The 26149-nt window shown below is 38.9% G+C and overlaps 1 long non-coding RNA gene across 1 annotated transcript in view; it reads left to right on the plus strand.

Annotated features, from left to right (window-relative positions):
* LOC130437189 (uncharacterized) overlaps positions 1–22442 on the plus strand; it is a 48474-nt gene extending 26032 nt beyond the window's left edge. Inside the window, exon 3 of the long non-coding RNA XR_008909145.1 lies at positions 22306–22442. This is a non-coding gene — a long non-coding RNA (uncharacterized LOC130437189). The remainder of the gene's footprint in view (positions 1–22305) is intronic.
* The last annotated feature ends 3707 nt before the right edge of the window (positions 22443–26149 follow it).

Consider the following 26149-nt stretch of genomic DNA (forward strand, 5'->3'; position numbering starts at 1 on the left):
CTGCTGGAGGCTCGGCAGCTCTGTAATGAACTGCATAAGGCGATTCGACTGTGCTAAAGCCCCTTCCCCCGTCGACAAATCCAGCCAGAACATTCCTCACACATCTGGCCCTCCAACGCTCCCGTCTGTATCATAATTACCCACAAGCCCTGGTGTTCTCCTTTTCTCTTTTCTTTTTATTAGCTACAGAAATCTTTCCCTCATCAAAGAGATCTGCTCACAAACCCCAGAGATGGGAGGGACCCTGAGAGGAAGACTCTAGAAAAGGGCCATTCAATTAGTTTGTCATGGGGATCAGTTCATGAAAAGCATCCCAAATGAGGGGTGACACAACAAGAATAAGAAATCCGTTTTTTTTCCCAAAATCCGTTTTTTTCTGTTTTAAGGGCTTTACTATACAATAATAATATATATGCCAACATGAAAAGATACTTTGGTATTCACTTATAAACTATATAAAAAATCCTGGAGTAGATACGTTGAACCATACAGGGAAAAATAAAAATAACAAATATTTAGTTTTAGTCTACTTAAATGTAAGTAATATTATTTATTATAATTTCTAATATTTTATAATTTTATAAGCACATTTAATTTATTTTACTGAAGTAAATAATATTCTCAATGGCTCAATTATTAAAAAAATCATCTGGAGGGATGGTGTGGTAACTGGACTTTTATTTTGTCGGGTAGCTCAAATGATGTTTGACAGTTGCTTTTCTCGCTCGCATGAAACAGTTCATGTAAACGCGTTCTCTGAGAGCTCCACGATTACACGTAATCACAGATTTCATTTTAAACACCATCTGAATATTTCTGAAGTTATTCATGCACAATTTGAATTTTGTTAGCTGTTCGATGCTACTTTCTGGTTAAGAAATAATACATCTGCCAGATTCTGTGCCATTCCAAGTTATAGAGCAAACTCTTTTTTATATCTGGATTTCGCGATTCAATCATAGGCCCCGGCCCATATGTTTTATTTTTATATTCTTGCCACATAAGGCACCCACACTTTTCTCTACATTTAAACAGGCTGATGTTGTATTTTAAAGGGGTCATATGGCGCGAACATGGATTTTTCTGCATCTTTGGTGTGTTGTAAGTTGCCCATGCATGTATTTGACACGAAAAATTGCAAAAATTAAAGTGTTGGAACAAAAGATGCATTCTTTGTAAAAGCGATGCTCACCCAGACCTGCCTGAAACGCCTTGTGTAACCACACCCCACAAAAATCCACGTCAGTTTGTGGTATGAGTTGACTAAGACCGCCCAAATGTATACGCAAGTAAAGTGGGCGTACTTGTCAGTACAATTGGTTGGAAACCTGATGTTCTGAATATGTTAAGAGGTGTTACATTTCCGTCACGAGCTTGCAGTATTCGACCAATCACTACTCACTGGTTAGCTGGCCAATCATAGCACACCTCGCTTTTCAGAGCGATGAGCTTTGTTAAAAAAACTCACATTTCACAGTGGCGAAGCAAAGTGGAGTTACAAACATGCACAGTATGTGGAAAATACAGTGTTTTTAACCTGCTTGCAGGCGCTTTTTGCAACCCTTGCCTCTGTTTTCTTCAAATGGTGGTCTTATTCTCGTTAGCAAAATGTGAGAAATTAAACTAATAAAAGTTGTCATCCATCATTGTCCTGTTCACCGCGTCTAACAGCAGAGACTACTTGCGAGTCGCGCCACTCGACTATTGTTACATGACTCCTGCTCTCTGCTGCTGCAGCTCGTGTTGAATGCAACAGACGCGTGTCACTTCATAACTGTAGTCTCCGTTCCTGACTGAAATAAATTTAGTCTAAAGATTATTTTTCACACTATGCTTCTTGAAGGGTCGGAACAAATTACAACAAGGGCCGGATTCGGCCCGCGGGCAGCCAATTGAATAGCCCGGCTCTAGTACAGTACACGTACAGATTATTACATAGTCTGTGTGGAATTTACACCCTGAACCTAGTACATAATACTTCGTACCGGTTCTGGGGAATCTTCACTGAAAATCCACGGCCTCTTAAGCAATAGGTTACTCATACTTGAGTTAATTATATGAAATTGTACCGCACACTTATTAGCTAGATTATAAAATACTTCCAGAAGAAAGGAGCTGTTAAGAAGATCAATTTCTGTTTAAATGTAAAAGAGTAAATATATCAGGTCAAATATATTTGCACTGTATACGGCTTTGACTTTTATAGGCTATATAAAATAGTAATATTTGGGTTAAGTAAATGATGAAAGATTTTTAGATTTTGGGTGAACTACTCCTTTAAAAACTAGTTTTAGGAAGTAGAAAGTAAAACAGCACACTCTTAGGTTTTTTTAAACAAGTTTGGGTTAAAATGGTGTGTGAGTGTGTGTATGTAAATTGATACAGTATGTTGTTATATGATGTGATCTGTCTGTAAAGAATGAGGTGCACAGTAGTTTGTTATTCATGTGCATACGTTGTGAGGGGTTGTTGGGTATAAGCATTTGCGTCAGGCACATGTCTGAGAACGGTCACGGCCCCGAAACAGGAAGTGAGGGCGCATGCAAGGGGCATGCTGAAAGGAAGAGGCTTTGTTGGTAGTCTTTAGCAGGAAGTGACATTGTTGAAAGTGCTGCGTTGTTTTCTTCCTTAAGCAGTCGTACTCCAGCTCACTGTGTAAGCACTGGCCGCCCTCCAAGTTCTACTCCTAAAGTTCTAGAATTTCATCCGAGTCGAGTAACACTTCAGTATTTCATTGATGTCAGAAGCTGTCGGCCCTGCACACCACCATTACATTGACTGAACTACAGCCCACACATGTCCTGTTTGCACATCATGTGACTCAGTCTGTTTACCATTCGTTCTCCTATGGCCCACAGATTTGATTTAGAGATAGTGACGAATCGGATGATGTCACTGCACTGCACCAGGTTATGATTGAGTGATAAAGAGGTGCATGGTGGTGAGGAGGGCATCATACTATCTGGGCATGAGGGTTTGAGCTTACGTTTATAGTAATAGTTTACCCAAGAATAAATTTTTATTTTAATTATGCATTTTATCTTTATATGTTTACAAACCCATATTACTTTTTCTTCTGTGGAACACAAAAGGAGTTAGTTTGACATACACCAAGAGAGGTGTATTTCTTTAACATGCACTGCATTTTTATTAAAGAGATTTACATTTATTTGAAATGTTATTCTAAAGAAATTTAAAATATTTAGCCATTCAGAGCTTTTATGAGAATTGGGTCATAAACCCTAGTTTCACAGACAATAATTATGTTTAGTCTTGGACTAAAATGCATGTTGGAGCTGTTCTTACTAAAACAACTTGCACTGAATACACTAAGTTTTCACTTTTTAGAAAAATGGCATGCTCATCAAAACTGGAATAGTGGAAAAACACAAGGGGAACTATGAGAATTATGTTGCCATTAAGCATTAGCTAATATACAGTATATTTTTTCATCTTCGGTAAGAAGGATCTTGGCGTTAAACAATGTTGAAGGAGTTCCCATCTATTCTCTGCTCTTTTTCATTATTTTCAATGATAACAAGTTTATATTTGTACAATTATATTTTTGTCTGCAAAACTAATTCTGACATTTAAGCATAAGACTTCAGATCAGAACCTTTTTAAGATGAGAAACACTCAAATGTTCTAATACTTTGGACCGGTAGTGTAGTGGCATATCTTAAAATATATCAGTGCCATTGTTTTGAATGAAGTAATGTTTTGTTAAGGTTTTTAGAAGCTACTTAAATGGCTTAATAAACTAAGGCTTAATCTAAGCCTTGTCTGGGAAACCGCCACTAAAAATGGAGGCTTTTATTAAATGAAATCCTCACATGGCCCGAGAACATAATGTTGCTTTTCATATTGTCGTCACAGTCACATTACTGTCTTTGAGTATGAGTTCAGACTTTACAGTAGCTCTGCAGCTATCAAAAACGTCATGCGGACTGACCCAAATAAATATGCATAATCAGATTGAAGCGAAAATTAAGTCACATGAATGTTTCATCATAAAAAGGAAGTTTGCTGCGGTGGTCCTTGTGCCTTCTTGCCTTATTTTCATAAATATATGTGTAAATCGCCTTCATCGCATTTGAAACACATTTCGTCTGTAATCTACTGTAATTATGATCAATGACACCCTGTATTATCTCTCATGTGGTGATAATCATGAGCTAGAATGAACTAGTCACGCCGATTCTCTGTGGTCTCCTTTGCAGGGTCAGAGACAGAAAGAGCGAGGGGCAGATATAAGAGTAAAATGCCCTCCAAAGCGACAGCTTTGAGAGGGGTAAGGCCATTCAGGATGTGTGTGTATGACCCCCCTCCTTTGCGTCAGTGGACCTATTTGCTGAATCCCTTCACAAAGCCTGTCTTTGATGTGTTGCTGCTTCCTGCTTCCTAACAGGGTCGCTGTATTAAATTAAGTTTGCCTACCGTTGAATGAGTTAGGCTTTAATAGCATTATTGATCAAGCAAGTACAATCCCATGGAGGCTCTGCTTTGGGTGGTCCACATCCACACAGCTTGCTTTAGACACAAACATCTGGGAAAGCGTTTGTCTACTATTTGTATTTGTTTTATTATAAAACCTAAAAGATCAAATTAATCTTCTGTTTAAGATATAATTGCAGTATAAATAATTTAAACTTGCTTTTGTGGTTTGGCCACATAATAAAATTTGTTTTCTTTGACTATTTTAAGCCAAACTGTATTTATTTGCTCATAAACAATGCACTGTCAGTTTAATTAAGCATTGATGGCGCATTGTGTAATGATTACAAAGCATTCTACATAGAAAAAAAGATTTGTGGTTTGTGGGCTGGATGAGTTTGGGATATCCTGGCCTGAATTTGTTTTCCTGCCCGGCCCTGATGAAGGCTGTATACGTTTGCCTATTGTTTTTTCATGTTAAGTAATGGATGATCTTATTGTAATATCTTATAGATTCTCAGATAAGTACTTTTAATCCTAAATTTCAAACTTCAGTTTGTAACTTGCTCTGCAGCATTTTTTGTGTTATGTACAAGTGAATGTAAATGTATTGATCCCTGAACTCTCTGTAAATTGCTTTGGATAAAAGCTTCTGCTAAATTAGTAAATGTAAGTGTCACTGTACTTTTTTGAGTGATTAAGGGTCTGTCCTTTTTTATTGATAGTTTATATCAATGTGATTCAAACAATACCTGTTGAATGTGTTATGACCATTATCCATCCATCCAAAGATTAATATACAATACAGGACAATATAAAGTGCAACTCTCTGAAATGCATAATCTCTTGCCCAATCAGAGATTTACAAAGCATTTATGTGAACTAATTTTATATTTTAATTGTCCAGGAGATGTCCTGACAGCTAATTAGAAGAACAAATTGTAGGCCTATAGAAAAGCACATTACTGAATGTATTACACACATTTTATGTTTTAGCTAACTTGCTATTGTTAATTGAGCGATTTAATGTATATATGGAATATATTTGAATCAATTTCCTAATTCCATCAAATAATGCCTAAAATTGTTTACACTGGATCCATTGCATCTGAAGTTGACATTTACCTTTAGTCAACAGGATAGATAAGCTTATGAATAAATATATACTGTGACTGCACTTTATTCACATTTTAGATCTCTATGAACAAAACTTTAAAGTATAAAATCCTAACTTTTATGCATTGCATAATTTATTGGAAACAGATTATTTATTGTAACAATAGTCAATAAAAGCCAAAGCCATCGACACATACATTTTTTGAGCTCTACAATTGTTGAGAAAAAATAATGATTATGTGATTATTACAGTGTATTATTAAAAAGTCTAAGACCTTTGATTTTGCTTCGGAGGATAAAGATCAAAATATATTTCTGCATCTAAATGATTGATATATTAAGGTCACATAAAAACGGCTCACATTTTAGGTCACATTTTTTGTGAATGTGTGTTTTGACTTGTGTTTCTCTTGGCTTTTGATCAAATTGTTGCATTCTTCTGCTTTGTGTGACAGCATTTGTTTCAAAGGACCATTTATAAATTACCACATACCGCTCATGCTTTGCATTCACTGAAGAGTTAAGTGTGTTTCTGTTTTTCTATAAGCTCTACATGTAATGTATGCTCGGAAAAGTTTTGTTTTGTTTTCTCAAGTCTAATTTATACAACGGAAGAGTCAATCATTATTCAGTTATTCACTTTATTAATTATTCAGTCACAAAAAAATATTACCAAACAAACACCAGGTAGAACACGGGTTACAGGTTATCAGCATCTGTATTCCCTGAAAATCAAACCTGTGACCTTGTTAGTGCAGTTGGCTTATCTTAGCCCTAATTTTCTTCGTTTCAACTGATAGAAAGTTAATATATGTATAATAGAAATATCACTGAACAGTTTGGAGGGACCAGGCAGTAAGTTAAAAAGCTGTTTATAAATCTACTGTTGGTTTTTTGGGTGCTTCCACATATAAGGTTTCTGTGTGTTTTCATCTTTGAAAATGTTAATAGATTCAGTAAACAGTCAGCGAACAAACATGGTAATGAGAGTCAGTCTTTCTGTGAACACACAGCATCTCAGCAGGAGGGCAGATGGAAAAAAGTTTGGTATTCTGAGAAATGCTCTGTTCCTTCGATGCCAAGTTAGCCGTTAAAGCGCCTGTTGCATGCTGGTGACCCATGAGTTATGTGTGTCTGGGATCACAGGGTCAAATCAGGAGACTTACTGAGAGACGCTGATTCCTTCAGGGGCCCGGGAGTCTCTTCTGCTGTAATCCCTCTAATTTACTCTATTAAACTCAATCTCCCACTCTCTAGTCATTCAGGCCTGGCTCAATCTCAAATTACTGCCGGGTGCGATAAATACACACACAATGTATGTGGACATGACCATACGAAAGAACTTAAATCTTGGATAAATTAAGAAAACACACTTAATATTGCTAGATTTCTAGATGATGATAGGTAACTTGGATGCGTGCCTGGGTGCTATTGCCAAGGTGTTCTAAGTTTTTGCTTGGGTGTGACTTCTTACTGGCCCATGTCAAAAAATTGCAACCCATGTCTTCTATGATATTGTTATACATGCAATCATGCATTAAGTCCAAGGTCTTACAAAAGTAAAGCACATCTCTCCTTAAAGTGAAAGTTCACTCGAAAATAAACATTCTGTCATAATTTACTTACCATCTTGTAATTTCAAACCTGTATGACATTCTGTCTTCTGCAGAAAATAAAAGAAGTTATTTTGAAGAACGTTGGTAACCGAACAACGGCAGTACCCATTTAAGACATTCAATCCATTCAACCAGTATGTAGTCATTCAAAAGTCACCCAAAGCGCGACTAGGATCTTTAAGAGGAGGAGGTTTAAAAACCTGAGGATATCTGAGATCATTTTCATTTCTCTAAAGCGTTTAAGGACACCACTGTGAGTCCTCCACCTCACCATGCCACAGAATTTTTTAATTTATCACATCCTGCATCAGATCCGGCCTGTTTTATACACCTCACCACATTTATTATACATTAGAATCGATCAGAATTGTAGATTGATTATTCCAGAACGTTTTGCCCTGCTAGAATTTTTCAAGTGGCCCTTTTCGCTTTATCACACGGTAGGAATATATGCAGCAATGTAAAAAAAACAGTAGTCTGTTATAGCTTTGTTCGAGGGACGTTTAGCAGAGACGGAGTTGTTGAGCAGATCACAGGATTCCAGAAGCCTCTAGCGTGTGTGCTTTCTTGTATTTGTAGACTTGTGGTTTATTGTCTCCCTGTTGCCGACTTGAAAATTAGAGATAAACAAATACCTGCTTATGTTAAGCGAAGTTACTCAAGCTAATTAGAAGGCGTTCGCTGTATCACATTCTCAAGTGAAATTCAGGGACAGTCTGGTTCTCACAATTGCACACAGCACGTAATTCCAAGACTTACACCTGCTTGTATACATCTCCCACACCCACTGACCCACTCCGAGTTAGGTGAGTGTGGTAGCGATCTGCTGAAACTAATTGACACGATGAATGTCAGAGTTAGACGTTGATTGATGGTTTGTGTCTATGGAATAACCAGACCAATCGCATTCCACACTCGTACGATATTGAGGACCGGCAGGCCACGACCAATGAGAATGTTTATTTTGACATATGGCCCAGCCCTTCATGCATTGTTCTTTTAGTTCTAAATTAGGACAGGTTATAATGTGTGTTCTTAGAAAACTATTTTAGGAAATAGATGACTTCACCTGGTTATCTCATCATCGCCAACACTGCATGACTGATGTTACAGTGTGAAACAGTACTGGTGACAGCTTATATAACAGACATATCTTAAGGTATGACAAATTCTCTGTAAATGTAAGATAATTTTAAATAAGGTCATTCAAAAAAATAAGTGGTGGTGCTTGGAATGATATTGAAGCTAATTTTAGTCTATAACCCCCACTTAGAATTTAACATTTTTAAATGATTTGCAGACACTAGTCAGGACCAAAGCCCTGAATAACATGGAAAAAATAAATTTCAGAATGTGTTGAAATGCTGTGTTGTGTCAGTGAAGGTTCACATGTTAACTGACGCGTTGTTCCAGTCCAAGTGCCAATTTAAAGTGACCATATGAGATATAAAACATTTCCTACACTAACACAACAACTAAAGGGTATCCAATTTTTCTGAATTAAAATGCAAAGCCATGGCCTCACATTGGTGTGGCATTCTGGTAAACTGTGAGGGACGTCAGTGGACCGTTCCAAGATGGCAGACGCGTCTTTGTGCATGGAGAGCTTGAATGCGGAATCTAGTTTTGATATCTACATACATCATATTGTAGGTCAAAGAGCATACTGGTCACATGACAATAAAACAGTGTGAATGTTCATAGTATTCATAGTACTCCCACTCATACTATATAGAATGTACTGTTTTAACGGTCAATATTTAGGTTCTAATTCAAATTCAGGACGTACTGTCACAGTAAGCAATTTCAGACACAGTCTATGTGTGATGTCTGAAGCTAAAACTAGTGTGTTTCGGATCCATGCTAACAGATTTTAGCTAGTGCTGCCATGAGGTGCTAGGAAGTACATGTGCTAGTGCTACATTCACTAAGATGCATACAAGAAATTAAAAATAAATGTATGAGGGAAATACAGCGAGTGAATCTGAGTTGATTGTATCACACATGATGAGAGGTCATACTTGTAGACAGCAGTGAATATGGAGGGGTCAAAAATGTGTAGCTCTCTTTGAGTAAGGGAGCGAAAATCCAGACTAGTGCGTGCTGATCCCTGAAATCCCCCTATTGTCACAACAAACAAAAAAGCAGAGGAAATGTGTGTATGAGTGCGAGCACCCCAGCGTGCGTGCAATCACAACCCTAAGCCTGACTTAAAAGGGATCGCATTCAGTTTTGGGGGGGCTTTTGTTCGAGAGCCGTTTGAACTTGTCAGGTTCCATATTTTGAGGACAACAGCTCTTCAATTTACATTGAGCAACATTATTTTAAATTTACAACTTGAAGTAATGAGGTTTTTATTCTGCTTTTCATTTCTCTGCTTATTTCAATGGCCCAGTGGTACAGCCTGCTACCCTTTCCAGATTCCTACGGGGCCCTTCATTTCATTAACTTTCCTCAACAACCAGGAAACCTGCTGGACTGCCATTAGATGTTATTTAGGAATCCACACTCTTCTGCTCTTTCGGTCTGACATTTAAAACGCTCAGTTTGAGACTGTCCTTGAATGAACTTGTAAACATGTTCCTTTCCTTTGAAGAACCGCTAGAGGCTTTACGTTTTGGACCACATTTACTTGTGTATTAGCGCCTTCCACCTGTCATTGTATGCGAAAAAAATCATCAGTAAGAGCATACTGAGTCTAAATAAAACAATCTCCACATCTGTCCCTCTGTTTCCACTTGTCTCATCTTAACTTTCTGACCTTTCTTCTATGATTTAGTTAAGACAGCCACACTTTGTTTTAATGTTCATCCATCACCTGACATTTCTTCCCCATTTATATCCCACATTCTTTCTTATTCCACACAAACCTGCCCAACCTCGTACAGACGTGTCTGTCTCCCTGCAGGATATGCCCAAACCTCTAATTCTGAAGATCTGCCTCACACCCCACATGAGATGCTGTACCCCTCACAATCACATGGCTCTTTCATTTTGATCCATCACAGTGTGTAACGGTCACTTACCAAAGCAAGCCTCTGTCCTTACTTGGGGGCAGGGAGGATGTCTGCTGGCCTGGACGTGGAGTTCAAGCTAGGTGGGGGGGACGTCTGAATGGTCACCCACTGGGAGAGAGGAGGGGGTGGATGGGACAATGGTGGTCCTGTTTTGAGAGAGCGTGGTCAGGGGGAGCGGAGAGCGGGGCTGGGGATGTTTGTAAGGGCAGGAAACAGGGGGAAGCTTATGGGAATGCAGAATGGCTTGCTGAATTGAACTGGCAGGCAGGGCTTTGATGTGAGCAGAGGGGGATTTTCATACAGCCCAACTTTCATCAATTTTATAACCACTCCCCATTCCAAAACTTAATCTCTCCTGTTTATCTCCCTTTTCTACCCCCCAACCAGTTTTTCCGGCTTTGCTTGAATGTCAACATGGGTGCCAAATGACATCAATTACATCTCTTTAATTGGTGTCCTGTAATTTGCCTAGAGATCCCCAATTTTTGTTGTGCTTGAGCCAGTTTCGTTACACGGTTATAGTTGCAAAAATTATCTTAGCTGTGCCATTATTATCATGGTATCTATTCGTATGTGTTTAAAGGTACAAAGTGTAATTTGGGGGAGGATCTATTGACAGAAATTAAATGTAATATACATAACTATGTCTCATAATGAAGTGTTATGTTTTTATTACCTTTGAATGAGCCATTTCTATCTACAGACACCGAAAGTCCCCTTGCATGCTATTCACTATGTTGTTTCTACAGCTCTACACAGCGCGTTTCGTAAATACGTTACTTCCTCCGGAAAAGAAGTAAAAACATAATTGATTATACCAGGACTGAGCCATCATGGAATGTCATGCTTGTCCAGATTACATGGAAATGGTACCACAGTCATATCATGCATATCCACACATCAAAACCTATATTTTTTTATCGGACACCACCATGATGGTCCTACCATGATAATACTTCTAATGCACTTTAGCTTTACCCTCCGATACTGTCACTGTATTATGACACCACCACATGCTTAGATATAAATATTTTGGTAATTGATTAATGATAAATAGCTAGCATGTAATTTGATGTCACTGAACTGATCAGAATAGCCAGCTATGGATAGGTTGAAAGTTTGGTGCGGCACAGAAGTACAAAGCAACAAAACTTGAAAACTTTTTAATGTCTTGATTTAGGCCCCCCTGCAGGCCTTCCATTAATTGGACTCTGAGAATGTTCTCAACAGTGGTTACGGCCAAATCCAACTGCCTCGTCTTATACAAATGCAAAACCCCTGAAGGAGACACTGCTTTATATTCACAGTGCACACACACAGCTCAAACTCCACACTTTTTCTCTATGCTTATGTCCTCCAAGAAGAATCTTAAGAAAAAGCAGGTTTGTATGGACGAACAATGCGGTTTAGAAATTGCTGAGTGGTGAATTATAAAGATAGATGAAAAGAGGAATGTGTGTTGTGTGTATATGTGTGTTGTAGGGGTGCTAATTACATTTCTTCCTCTCTTGAAGGAAACCTGCTCTCCATCCAGCAGGGGTGAGGGGGTTTAGAAAGGGGGTCTTGTCCCGTCCCGCCACTCGAATCTCAGCATCTTGAAACTTTTCTTTGTGTCTTTTATCCGCACTTTTTCCCAACCTGCTTCATTCAACAAATGTATTATTTAGTCTCGCTTTATTCTGGACTCTCCTGAGAATCTTAAAAAGAGCCGACCGTGTGGCTGGGTGGGGGCTTCCTGGTTAGCCCGTAAGGCTGTTGTGGGCTCAGACCTGGATTTAGGAAGTTAAGGCAGTGGGGAGGGAGGGGTGGACTGGTTTTACTACAGAAATCTGTTGAATAATTGCTGGAGAAATGTGAGGTCTAGTAACAGCATTTGTACATCATAAAGACCATGATTACACCACTTTTCACGGATCACTACAAGCGGTGGAAAATGAGGCCGGGACATTCTTATGTAAGTCTTTTGCAGAACTGCTCTGAGATCAGACTGGAGAGGGTGGATAATGTTGGTAATGATGGCGACATCTGCTCTAGTTTCCTTTAAATAACAATAAAAAGTATGTATTTTTGTGTCTGTCTAAACTTCATTGCCCGGTCAGGTGACTCAAAGTCTAAATTATATTTGCTAAATTAGATGATGAATGCTGTAAATGCTATTGCTTATTATTGAAGTCCTCGGCCTGTAGGACAATGTGACTGTGTATTGTAATGTTTTTTAGGAAGAAAAATAAGCTGAGCAATTGGGAGAATAGAGTGGGAGCAACTATTACTGACTATTTTTTACACATAGGGGTGAGGTTGCGAATTACAGAAACAACATGGCAAATTCCATGTGAGGGGATCCGCGGTGTATGTAGATAGAAAAGCTTATAAAAACATAACGCTTCATTATTCAATGTTTTTATACACCTCTGAAGACATAGTTAAGTATATTATATTGCATTTCTGTCAATAGATCCTCCAAAACAAATACACACTGTACCTTTAATAGTAGTAAAATGTGAAACAGAAATGCAGAAGGCCCGGTCTGTGTAGTGTGAAGGAATGAGGTTTGACGTTTCTCAGAAGCCCCTAACCAGCCTTGTAGAGCACTTTGTCTATTTAGGCCTACTGTAGAAACATCATGATGAATTCTATGTAAGGGCCTGCGTTGTATGTAGATAGAAATGGCTCATTCTAAGGTCATAAAAACATAACGCATTATGTAAGGTCTTTATACACCTCTGAAGACATAGTTGTGTATATTATATTGCATTTCTGTCAATAGATCCTCCAAAAAATTACACATTGGACCTTTAATTTGGGCTGCTTAAGATGTCAACTTAAATCTCCATGCTGGTCCAGATTGGCTTGTTCTGGTCTAGCTGGTGTACCTTCCACTGTACCCTCATGCAGAAGCTGTTTGAGCTAGCCCTGTTTAAAAATGATCTTAAACCAGAAAGTAGCTGTAACCAATTTACCAGACAGCATAAGATGAGATGAGAGACCAGTTGAAACCAGACATCAAAACACAGCAGTGTCCAAAACACAACATATGGTCTAACAGAGACTTCATAAGTAATAAAGGCAGGACGGTCTTTCATGTCTTTAAGCGAGAGCCTCTCTACAGCCTCATGGCCACAAAATTACCACATGAAAATAAAGCCGAGACCCCCTTTAGTCATCCTTGAGTCACTTATGTTTTCATAAGCCTCACTTATCATATTTACAAACCACAGAGGGCACACTGGGAAATAAACCATGAAAATAAAGTTGGTTTCTGTTTTAAAGTCTATTGTTTACTCAAGGGTATAATATATATGATATATATAAGCACACCAAGATTCTGGGATTAAAGATAATGCTGAATTAGGTGTCAGATCCTGGCTTCCAACAGTCTAAGAAGTGTCTATTTTAAGACACGTCAATTCATCAACAGAAGGAAAGTGTTAAGGGGAGGGTCTTGTTTTTGTCATAGAAGAGAAAAAAAAGCAAGATAGCGAGAGAAGGAGAGAGAGAGAGAGTTAATCATGTTTCCTGGATCAGTTTAAATGAGAGCAGTCCAGTAATGGCAGTGCTGGAATGCAGTCAGTGCACTGCTCAACCCTCCCTAAGTCTTGGCTTCACTCCACTCTCTCAGCACTCCACACAAAGCTTCCTTTGTTCAGCGTGCTCTTGAAAAGCAATGCTCGGTCACTCCCTCTCTCTCTCCCTCCCTCTGTGTTGTCCCGACTCTTCCTGTGTATCTCATCTAACGCTACAGCAGCTCACTCCTTATCTAAATCTGCACTTTCCCCTACAATTTTATTTTCTCAAAACTAGCTCATCCCCAGCTTTGGAGATATAATAGAGCTGTGATTGAACTTTGAGAATTACAATGTCTACGGTGGTTAAAAAGTCTGAGGAGACATTAGGAAATTAGGCAATATTTGTTTAGAAATGTTTTTATTAAAATCGATGACTTGCTGCTAGACTTCTCGGCAAATCAGAGCATATTTTGAGATGTTGTTTTCTGAAACTCTAGAGAAGACATATGTGAGATGACATGGTCTGTGTCAAAGAGTGAGGCTCAAGCTAACTCTTCTAGGAGACAAATTAAGATAGTAATGAGGTTTTTCTTATGTGATTCTCTCACACTCGTATCTCAAAATGTTGATTCTTTCTGCGTTTTGCTTTCATACTTTCACCTTTTGTTTAGGCCAGCTTTTCTATTTTCACAGACCTTTGTTTGTTCGCCACGAGGTGAAATCCAGCCAAGAAATCAGTATTATCCTTTGTGTTCACAACCTGAAGAAGAATTTTTCAACCTCCTCTTTTTTCTCCTCAACAGCTATTTTAGGTTAACCACACATTTAATAAGCTGGAATGGGGAGGAGGGAATTGTGCTCTTGTTTTGCTCTCATACGTTTTCAAGGCTTAGTATAGCCTGCCAGTCTCCCATGAAAGAAACACACACACACACACACATACACAACAGAGCCTCGAGGTGTTCTGCCTGTATGCGATTAACAGATAAGCAACCTCGAATGAATCATACCAACGTCACATGATCAAATAACTAGATTCATTTCCCGGGATTTATTAAAAGGAGTCTTGCATTGGCCATTACGTGCTTTGTTTGATCAAGGCATGTTTCAACACTAACATGTTTATTTTGCAGCTACTTTCAGGTCATGCAGTTATATCTTTTGTTTCTTCAACAATAATCGCTTCATGTGAGAACTTGTTGCTCCAGCAACCTCCTATACACAAGCCTTGTCCTGTGGATTTTAAAGGGAACGGCATTGGATGGCCCCAAGCATGAAATTATGTCTATAATTGCCTTGTGACAAAGCCAGATTTTGCACAACGGCTTGCTGACATTGATGCGGGACTCTGCGAGCCTGCTGGTTGCTGGTGTATCTGATCATGCTGTGAAATGATTTTTTCAGGCCTAGATTTCATCACGTTGTATATTCATACGGTCATAGACGTGTAGTGGCTTGTAGTGATCTGTAAACTTCCTGATAGGCGAGGACCATAACACCAGTTTAAGTGAGGCCATATCAGGGTAATTCATAGTTTAAGGGCCCTGTGTATAAGTTTGAGTGTACTGCCATCACTTTTTTGTTTTTAAACGAACAGGAACATGTGAGTCATGGGGAAGGGTAGACAAAGTAATGCAAACTTGCATTTAGTTTTCACAAATAGTTATATGTATGTATCAACAGCCCAAAATTACAACCACAGTAGCCACAAACGTCCGATTACAAGTTAAAGTGGATGTTTTCGCTTGCCACTAAAAACAAATGAAAGTTGCTTGTCTGAAAGGGCAACCATACTAACAATATGCCAAACATAAACATTACATTTAGTCATTTAGCAGACGCTTTTATCCAAAGTGACTTACATAAACATAACTGTGAAACTTTATTACCTTTTTATAGATATATTATTCCAAACATAAATTGTATATATTGTCATGGGATGAGAAAAAATATGGTGCAGGATGAATAGATAAGTTGCCAGAAACGTGGCAGCCCTATAACTGTAAATTCTGTAAATTTTCTACATAAAACAGTAAAGTTGTGTCAAAGATTAAAATCAATGTTGAAAAAGCCAACTTCCAGATGTTAAGTATGTGACTGTATGTGTGTGTTTGCATTTGTGTGAGTGCATGCATCCGTTTGCGCAAAATAATGAAACAGTGGAAAAATCTAATTTGAGTATATGTCATGTTATAAATGAAAATTTGAGAAATCTATCATTTAGTCTGTCATTATAGCAAAAAGACACACTTTCATAATTTTTATTGAGAGAGACAGAGGGGACTTAAGATTCTGTGTTTGTAATGTGCTTTTGCTTTGTAAAAAGCCTGGGACACTGGTACAGTGCCATGTTGACATTTAATGACACACACAGAGCTTGTTTTTCTTGGTTCTAATGCTATGCACAGGATCCAGCTGCTGTTTCATTCCCATGGTGCTTTGGTTGTCCTGCAGCTGCTTCCAGTCAGATCACACAACCTTGAAACTGAAGCTGCCACAATCTGAAAATACAGAATAATTTTCATCTTTTATCTGGATATCCCATTCATGAAATCATACTCGCACCTCTCTCTCTTTCTCTATCGTTTGTTTACTGCTCAGTAGGGTGCAGTGTCATAACCCATTTTGAGTTGAGTTCAGACTCGTTTTGCTGTCCTTGAATGTTGGCACAGCTTTTTCTAATCAACAAGTGGTTGGTTTGCTTCATTTCATATTAAAAGAAGATTTTTAAAACAGTAGTTGCAGTACAAGTAACTTACGTAATTGAAAATTCAATCTGAAACGCAATATTATATACTTAACAAGATCTTGAGGTGTATAAAGACCTTACATAATGGAGCATTATGTTTTTATTACCTTAGAATGATCTATTTCTATCTACATACACTGCGGGTCCCATTACATGAATTTGTCATGTTGTTTCTACAGTATCCCTAAAAAGACAAACTGCTCTACAGAGCGCATTTTGTAAATACATATAAGAATAAGCTGACATCTTAGTCCTGTGTCAACCACCGTAGTCCTGGTGGTGCAATCGAACCTCACCACTAGAAAGCGCTAAATTTCATATGCTGAACCTTTACATTTTACAACCTCAAAGCAATATTTTTTACCACTGTGTCCAGATCAAACCTTATCTTCGTTCAATGTGCAGTGAAGTGATCTTCATGCACAATAGCCTTTATAGCACAAGTTATGCAAGAATTAGGCCATATTATGCAAAAAGATGTTAGTTTTTCAATTTAAAATAATGGTTATTTTAACTATCCATAATATATTGTTAAAACAGTGACAATCTTGCTGACTCAAGGCACCGTGTCAATAAAGAGAGGGGAGGGGCATTGACAATGGGGACTAGGACAGTGTTTTTGTCTCCTTCAGGGCGTCGAAGTGTATACGTGTGCGAACAGAATAGCGCTGAAATGTAGGGTAATAGCTCAGGGGGCTTATATTTCTGTGGTCTGAGGTAATTGGCTTTCTGAGTGTTATTTAAAGCAGATCACTGTTATTCAGGATTATATGGGGCCCTTGCGTCAAAAAGGCTGACTCACCGAGACGTGTTTCCGTTTAGCTTCAACGATCCAGCCCTCGGACAGCTCATAGCTGCCTCACCTGCCAAAGCGGTACTGCGAGACAGATGTGTTTTTTTTAAGTATATCCTCGCCTAGATTTGTGGTCGTTTATGAAAGTGCGGTCATATCTATAAAGCGAGCATTTGTGCGAGTGACCGGGAAAGAGAGAGAGAGGCATTAGCTTGTGGGGAGGGGGGATGATGAGATACTGGTGAAGCAGAGAACCCACAATGGGCCGCATTGTTCCAGGCTCATAATCAGAGCGGACATGGAACTTGGCTGGAAGATCGTCCCCGTAGCCCTCAACACAGCTGCTGTGACTTCAGTTTATATTCCCTCCATTCTGCCTTCATCAGCATCTCTCTCTTACTCACCATCTCTGTCTTTCCCATTTATCGCGTGATTTTCCTTCCTCTCTTTGAAAGGTTTGTGAGATGAGCAACACTAAGACATTGAGTCCTGATTTTTCACTTAAAATGTAAACAAGCAAACTGTGCTAAAGAAAGAAACTGCAAGAGATTTGAAACACAAGAACAGCTTTGACATTTTCTACAGAAACACTCGATTTGACTTTTCTTCCAGCCTGCCATCTTTATAGCCTGTAGCCTATGCATTTTAACTGGTGAAAAGCCCAGTAGTCCGGTAAGGAGCTGGATCTTTACAAGATCAGATCTACAATTCAATGGTGAGAGAAATCCAAAGCGTAACAGCTGGCTCAGTAGTGGTTGCTGTGTTTACAATAAAATCTCAAAGTCAGCTGCAAAACCTCTGCGTCATTGGCACGTAAAAATAAAACAAGTCACCAAAGCGAGACCCCTCGGCTGTGACTCAGAGTTTCCACAGAGGCATGACCAGTGGATGCTTCTTCTCTCACTACATGATCTCAGGGGGGCAGAACAGGAATAAAGGCCATGATCTTTCTTTCCGCCCACGTTTATTTCTTCTTCCCCAAAACAGCCAAGAATGAATTCCATCACGTGGCCTGTCAACAGCATGTTAACCGATAATCGACGCCTCCAAATTGATTGGAGCATGGTGTGTTTGTTGGCCCAACATACGGTTGGCTGTGGTTCTTGGCTGTTGAATCTGTGAGGTTGCGTGTCGCCGGTCTAGAGCGATTTAACATATAAACATTACAAGACCCTCAAGCGGCGACAGGCTCCACGTACACCGTTAGCGTTGCTGGGAGTGAGTTGTATTTTTGACCTCCTTTAGGTCAGGTGTCGGGACTTGTGTTACTTCCCATATGTTCTGCATTTTCCTATGTGATTTTCCCCACCCCCAGCCCCTTTGCCCCTGTAATTGGCAGGTAATGTTTCGCCACCCATCCCTCCTCTACAGACATTATTCCTGTTCTGGATTAATGTGACTGTCAATAGTGGTTGCTGCTTGGCAGCATTTCAAAAAAGGGGCCCACCGTCGATACATTATACACCACCAGCTTTCACCAAGGTGTGCATTTCAAGACAGTCTTGCTCTGTTTTAATACTGTGTTTTTTCTACGGTTAAATCAAAGCTAGAGGGGACACTAGAGAGTCTTTTTTCTCCCAATCTGATCTCTGTAACCCCTCCTAGCTCATATCAGATATTCCCCAGTCGCCTGGCGCCCAGAGGGAGGACCACCTTTACCACCCAACATAGGTTTAACCATACGGACCACAGTAACTTTTCCATTGTGTGACTGCAAACATACTGTATAAAAATGACTTTTAAATTACAGAAGATTTGCTGTCTGATTATATTTCAATAATATGGGCAATTTGAATTCTGGACTTTTACACTGTGGCCAATTTTCCCATGCTTCCTCTTTACAGCCAACAACAAAAAACACTTTTTGAAAGTTACCACAATTAAAGGTCATCATATGACCGTTTTCTGTTTCTGCGTGGGTTTGTTTTTGTGGTGATTGTGATATAATTAAGGAACATACTCAATTCAATCGAATGGATGAGTTGGAGAATGTGGAGGTTACAAGAGGGTCTTCCAACAAATATTATTCTTGTTCCTCGTTGATGACCGTATAGATGTAAGCAGACAGGAAGTGCCAGGCAGTGGTCCAAATTGTCACTAAACACGGTAAATACAGAGCTGATGTGTAGAAAGTGAAGTGTGAAGTAATGATGATGACACACACAGAGTTCTGGAAGCATGTGTTCCACTGAGCTCACTAGATATGGTAAACCAGACAAGGATTATGGACCAGAAGTGATGACTTTACAAGATAATTGTCTAAGGATGTGTTCAGGGCAATCCACACACATATCTTCGGAAACTCGTTCTGTAAGTCTTGAAAGATGTGTACAGCCTTTTCAGAGACACATTAGTTGTACATTCTTAGGCACCTATTTTCCATTCCGCCTAAAGAACACTGAAGAGGACAGGCTTCCAAAAGTTTTTCTTTCTTGACTAATAGACAAGGAAGGAGAAGAGAGGTTTATTAATCAAAGCTATCCCCACCCGACCATTTTTCTTTCTGCTCATGCGTCCAGTGGGGGGCTGAATATGACAGAAATAATTGTTATACCAGGATGGTCCTTTAGTCAACCGGGGGTGGCCTATGAGACAACTCCAGGTCCTGGCACAGACGCAAGAAAATTGAGCTGCCCAGGAAATCATGGAGAGGTTTTGTACAAGTAAACAAACATACCAACCCAGGTCTTTTCCCACAACTCCACACCTATTTTTCTCCCCCAATCTCCACCCCTTTAAGTAAGCCATTCGAATCCTCCTATTCCTGGCAGTCTCTATTAAAAGAGTCAGCTGTAGTTAATTTAACCATTTATTCATGTAACGTTAATTAAAAAGTTCCCCCACGCCGGGATTCCATTTGCATTTTTCTGTGAACACGGATGAGCCTGTGCATTCATGGTCTTAAAAACAAAGCATCCTCAATGCTTCTTTCATTCAATGCTTGTAAAGTATTGAATAATATATACATAAAATGCTGTCTGGTGTCGAGTGAAAATGATTTCTGGATGATTTCTGGGAAGAGAGTGGACACAGTGAACAGGTGGTGGATCATTTAAGCAGTGATTTTTTTCAGAGTTTCATTGTGCTGCTCTTCCTCCGACCTTCTTGGTTTTCTCTCAAGCTCTCCTGAAAACAACCTGATCTCCTCTCCTGAACAATAGAGCACGCCACCCTCGCTCTCTGTTTGCCTCCGTAGGATTATGACAGCATGTCTGAGTATGTCTATACAGCTGTGAGCAACTGTTTGAGTCAAAGCCACTTGGATTCACATGGGTTCACTGAAACTCTGTCGTGATCCTGTGGTTCAAATAGTAGAACATTGTGCTTATAATACCAAGGTCATGGCTTTGAACTGATAACTGGGCAATGATACTGTGTAAATGCAAGGTAAATCAAAATGAAAAAAACTATTTGACCCTCTTTTTATCAAACAGTGGACAGCATGACCATGAAATAAAATGTCCATAAAATGTCTAAATTCGCTGTTTTTGAGGAAATGGTAAAAACTATACTTTTTAAATGATTAAATACTGTGTTGTCAAAGTCAAAAAGCACTTTTTATTGGATAAGATATTTTCAAAACCCAGTTGCCACCATACATGGTGACTAACAATAAATGGCAAAACATGAAAAGCACAAAATATGTAGATAAAATGTTTCAGAAGGACAGCAGCGAAATGTAACATTAGAAAGACAATATCTGTTTATTAAGGAAAGTAAACAAATAAAGCATATATTTAAGTGGATGAAATCATTTGTCATTCTTTTATTTTTATACACAGGAAACCTGAGAATATATGTGCGTTTTCACTTTAAGTTGTGGGTGCTAAAGCCCCATCGGTTCACTTTGTACTCTCTGAAGGTGTTGATCTAAAGCACGTCGACAAAAAGTTGTGAAGTGCTTTGAAAAATAATGTTCCGTGGTTGCCCAGACTGTATTTGTGATGCATGACCTTTATTAGAGTTTCCACATCCCTTCAATTTGACATTTGAACGCCATTACGCAACATATCCATCCCACTTTCTTAGTATCTATGCTTTTAAAGCATGGCTATGTGTCAGTGCGATTTTAAACTCCATTGTACATGTTTATGTTGAGGTGAGAAAGATAGCTTCTGCGTGTGTGTACGTGTATGTTTGTGTGATTCGTCTGAGCAAGTGAGAATGCCCCGAGGATGAAGAGACCGCAGAAACAGGCCCGACTGGTTTCGTTTGGGCTTAATCTTGATGGAACATTGCCTTAGAGAATTTGTGGAGAGTTTAACAAACGCAGTCTCAGGTTAAGTCTTTTTTTCAATTACCCCCCCCACCCAACCTCCCAGCATGTAGAGCAGTGTTTAATATTGTATGCTGCGCAGTTGACATTGCAAGAAAATATGAAAGGATCCTACCTCACATTGTTCAGTATTTACAAATATGTAAAGAAATTCAACAAGTTCATTAAGGTAAGGGAAAGTGGTCCAAAAAAATCAACCTGTATTCAAATGTAGATTCCCTGTATAGCTGACAAGTCAGTAGCCTATCACACAAAATAAGTTCTTAACGTCTAAATATTGTTCAAACACATTCATATTAATGTCATGAATCACAAAAATCTGCCATCTTGTATGTTTCACATTTTTGTTCAGTGTCCTTAGCAGACGGATAACTCATTTCAAACTAGTCATAAAATAAACCCGCTATCAGGTCTGTGTTTGTCTGTCTGTTAAAACAATGTTATCGGAGGTTATTTTCAGAGAGCGGGTTATCGGAGCGTGTCATTTCATAGTGCTCGGTCACAGTCCTACCGTGTATAATGAAACACGGGGTGTGTGAGAGTGTGTGAAAGAAGCAAGAGCAAAATTCCCCTTAGGCATTTACTATGGGTAATCCAGAAGATAAGCAGCTCATTGGCCACCCGAGCTCCTCTCTGACATGTTGGAGCCTGAGTGTGTGTTGAATGCCATCTTAGCCCTCAGGAAAAATAAAAACTTAACAAACGCTAGTGAAAGAAAAATCATTTTGCACACATTATGGTGAAGACCTTTGTCCTCTATGAAATTTCAATTTGCTCTCTTTGTATATCATTTCACAGTATCACTGGAATGTGTTGGCGATGCCATACCAGCCATATTCAGTTACACATCTGGACTGGCATGTGGGTCTAAGTGTCCCCACTCGTTCCATCAACTTCATCTTCAACCACACGTGCACATAAAAAGCCCATGTTTCCTGCCGCCCACCGCTCAAGGTTTGACCTTTACCACCATGTCAAACTGTGTCTGTCTCCTGTTTAGGTAAGTTCACGCTGATAGTGATTCGATAACTGAAGTCACTGTATTGTTGGTTCCGATTAGATGCTCCTACTCAACCCATATCTCGCACTTTTTGTCTCAAAACGTCAACCTCTGTGGTCGGTGTGAACATCACATCTAAAACATGCAGCTTAATGATCTCTGCTTTCAACCAGCAGTTGTGGAAGCAGCATTGAAAGCAGGCGAATGTGTTATCAGGGTAAGAAGTCATGAAAAATATTTAAGGCCAGGTGTTGCTTCACAGTGATGGAATCGCGCGCTTGTGCAGGTTCAAGAAAATGCAAGAGGAACATTAAAGAAATGCGGTTTATAGCGAAAAGTTGTGTGTCAGTCTTATACACTCATAGTCCCAAAATGTCAAAAGCAACATCTGCAAACAACTTCTGTCAGCATTTTGAAATGTTGGAGTGAATGTGTTAAGATAAAGGGACTCTCAAGGTACTCGTCTCAAGGTTTGAGCCCACGTATTGCTGCCGTTCTACCTTTTTTGGTCATAGCTTCTCATATCAACCAACTTTTTATTTCAGCCAGGCAGTGATAGTTTAGCTGTACTATTTACATAGCAAAGAGTTTAGTCTCCCCGTCTATTCATCTAAATCAGAAGCTTCCAAAGTCCTACAGCCCAACCCAAACAGCATGCACAGTAATATTAGAGATGTGAGTTTGGCTATATCTCTCCATTCACACCATCTCATCTTGATCTGTTTTACCATACATTGTGCTGTTTTAGCAGCCAGTGCTGCAAATATAACATCAGTGTTTGTTTGCATTCAAAACCACACTTTCCTATGCACCTGGTTCCACAACCAGTTCACTCTCAGGTTGGAACATTTCCAAAACCACACACTTTCGAACTCTTCTCTTCCTTTCGTGCTTTCCTGTAGCTCAAAGGTAAAGCGTGGTGCTGGCAATGCAGAAGTTTGAATATTACTGAAAATATTATATTGGATTACATTGCTTTTTGTAAAAGCTGTAAATGTTTTTCATTGTTGTACTGTTCTGGCTCTCATGTTGGTCAAATATTGCAGAGGTTAAAGAAACCATGTGATCGATTATAGGAACAGCCAGGGAGCCAAGGTTAATAATCATGTCTAGAGTTTAGAACTGCACAGCTTCACAGCCAGGGAGAAAAAGTTTTGATGGTGGTTCTTAGTTCTAATATTATATATAATAGAATATTCTAATATTCTATTCTATAATTAGGTGACTAAATTTTAATTGATCATTGAAACACTACTCACATGAAGGTGATGGATCAATACTTTGCATTCATCTTATCTGAGCTGATATGGTTGATTTACTTTTCTATTCTTTTGGTTAATTTTGATTTTTTATGTAAAAATGTTACGTGGTTGCTAATGTTATTGCTAAGTTTTAAAAGAAGAGTTTATTCACAAAAACAGATCTAAAAAAAAAAATGTATTGTTATGTTTTATTGATTTATTGATTATGATATACTTGCATGAAAATTGCATTGTAAAATAACTCTACAAGTACAACTGTATATATTCATATAATATTCATACTTAGTCAAAACTGAAACCTTCTTTGACTCAAGACATTTTTTTGTTATGACCTGAAACCAGTGATATTCCTAGGGGGCTATGGAAATTCATCAATCACATAACCAACTTGTTATTTCTTCGTTTTACAGTAACACCGGTGGTAATAAACTATGGGCACATGTTTCCTCACTGTTTTTTGTAAAAATTGTGTAGGAATGAGCTGCATCTCTGCAAGTACAATATCCCTTCATAGAACACTAATGCCACAGAAAACAAGTTGGTTGATTGGTGTTATCACTGACCTGGCCTTCCACTTGAGCTCACTCATACATACACAGATACCCACACGTACACACAAACACATGCTCAGCTGTGGCTAGTGAAACAGAAAAAGCTGAATTAGCTTATTTCTGTCTACTTGCTCTGCTCAAACAGAGTCATCCATTCCTGGACTTCCTGATAGAGGAGTTTAGCAACATAGAGAAATTTCAAAGTCTAGCAACGGTTGCTCAATGCCGATACACAGGTTCCATTTGTCACTTGCAGGTAAGTGGCACCTGCATAGAAATCTACATACGAAGCTTTCCGAATTGTGCCCTCTCTCACTCGCCGCGCACTACAAGCGTGATTCGAAACAAAGACCTGCTTCCTGTTTATGACGAGAATGTGTCGTGTACCTATGTTTACAAGCACATTTTACACAAGTGTTGCAGGATGTGGCCTAGCACACAAGGGTGGAGACTATGAGCGCAGTGGAGAAAAGCTGAGGAGGTTGAGGGTTTCTTTATATAGGTATACCTGACACAACATACCAAGCAAATGGAGCAAAGTTCTTTCCATCACCTGCACAATGGAAATAGAGCAACAAGGAACATGTGTTGTTGTTTTATTTAATATCATATCTTAGAGTTGGGTGGTAGTGACAGAAGCCTAAGAAGTATTTGGACACCTGTGCTATACTTAAATGTATACATTTATTTGCATTAGAGAACAAAATATCAAACTAAATAGTATACAAATAAGCAAACAATTGTGCATTTTTTATTAATTAAAAACTCCAGCCAACTTTTAATCATTTTAAAAAATTACTTTTAAGTGGTCACAAGATTTGTGGATGTATCAGCACAGGTGCAGCAGAATCACAGGTGTATTCATATCACATCAACTATCGATGTACTCAAACATTTAACAACCATAAGGTGTCCATATCCTTTCTTTTTGTAATTGTGAGCAGTACATGTATTTAAATACACTCTATAAAAATGGTGCTATGTAGCACTCAAAGTGTTTCTTGGGTCTAAATCGTAGGGGAACCACTATATAGAACCATAACTTGATGCTTCAGTGGTTCTTCTTTGGTTCTTTGGGATGACAGAAAGAATCATATAGCACCACTTCCATATAAAGAATCTGTTAAGCCCCTGTATGGTTCTTCAGCGTTTCTATATAGCACCTCAGTCATCCCAAAGAACCACTCAAGCACCAAGATATGGTTCTATATAGCACTTAAAATGGTTCCCCTAGGATTATGAGCCAAGAACCACTTTCAGTGCTATATAGAGGTACATCTAAAAAACAATTATAGCGTGAAAAAGGTCAATATATTTGGTCACTCATTTCAGAAAGTGAAACCCATATATTATATAGATTCATTACACATAGAGTGAAATATTTCAAGCCTTTATTTCCTGAAATTTTGATGATTATGGCTTACAGATAATGAAAACCCCAAAATCAGTGTCTCAGAAAATTTGAATATTAAATAGGATATTCTAAACAGAAATGTTCTTAAACAGGCTTATGAAAAGTATGTTCATTTTTATGCACTCAATACTTGGTTGGGCCTCCTTTTGCATGAATTACTGCATCAGTGCGGCATGGCATGGAGGCAATCAGCCTGTGGCACTGCTCAGAAGCACTGGAAGCTTAGGTTGCTTGATAGCGGCCTTCAGGTCATCTGCATTGTTGGGTCTGGTGTTACACACTTTCTTCTTGACAATACCCCATAGATTTAGGTCAGGCGGGGTTGCTGGCCAATAGTGTGTGGTGTGTGCACTCCATCTATTTGATTATTTCTTGCATAAAATGTTATGCTTTTTTAACATTGTCACTTGGCTTT

This window comes from Triplophysa dalaica, chromosome 15 (genome assembly GCF_015846415.1).
Source record: "Triplophysa dalaica isolate WHDGS20190420 chromosome 15, ASM1584641v1, whole genome shotgun sequence".
NCBI classification, from domain to species: domain Eukaryota; kingdom Metazoa; phylum Chordata; class Actinopteri; order Cypriniformes; family Nemacheilidae; genus Triplophysa; species Triplophysa dalaica.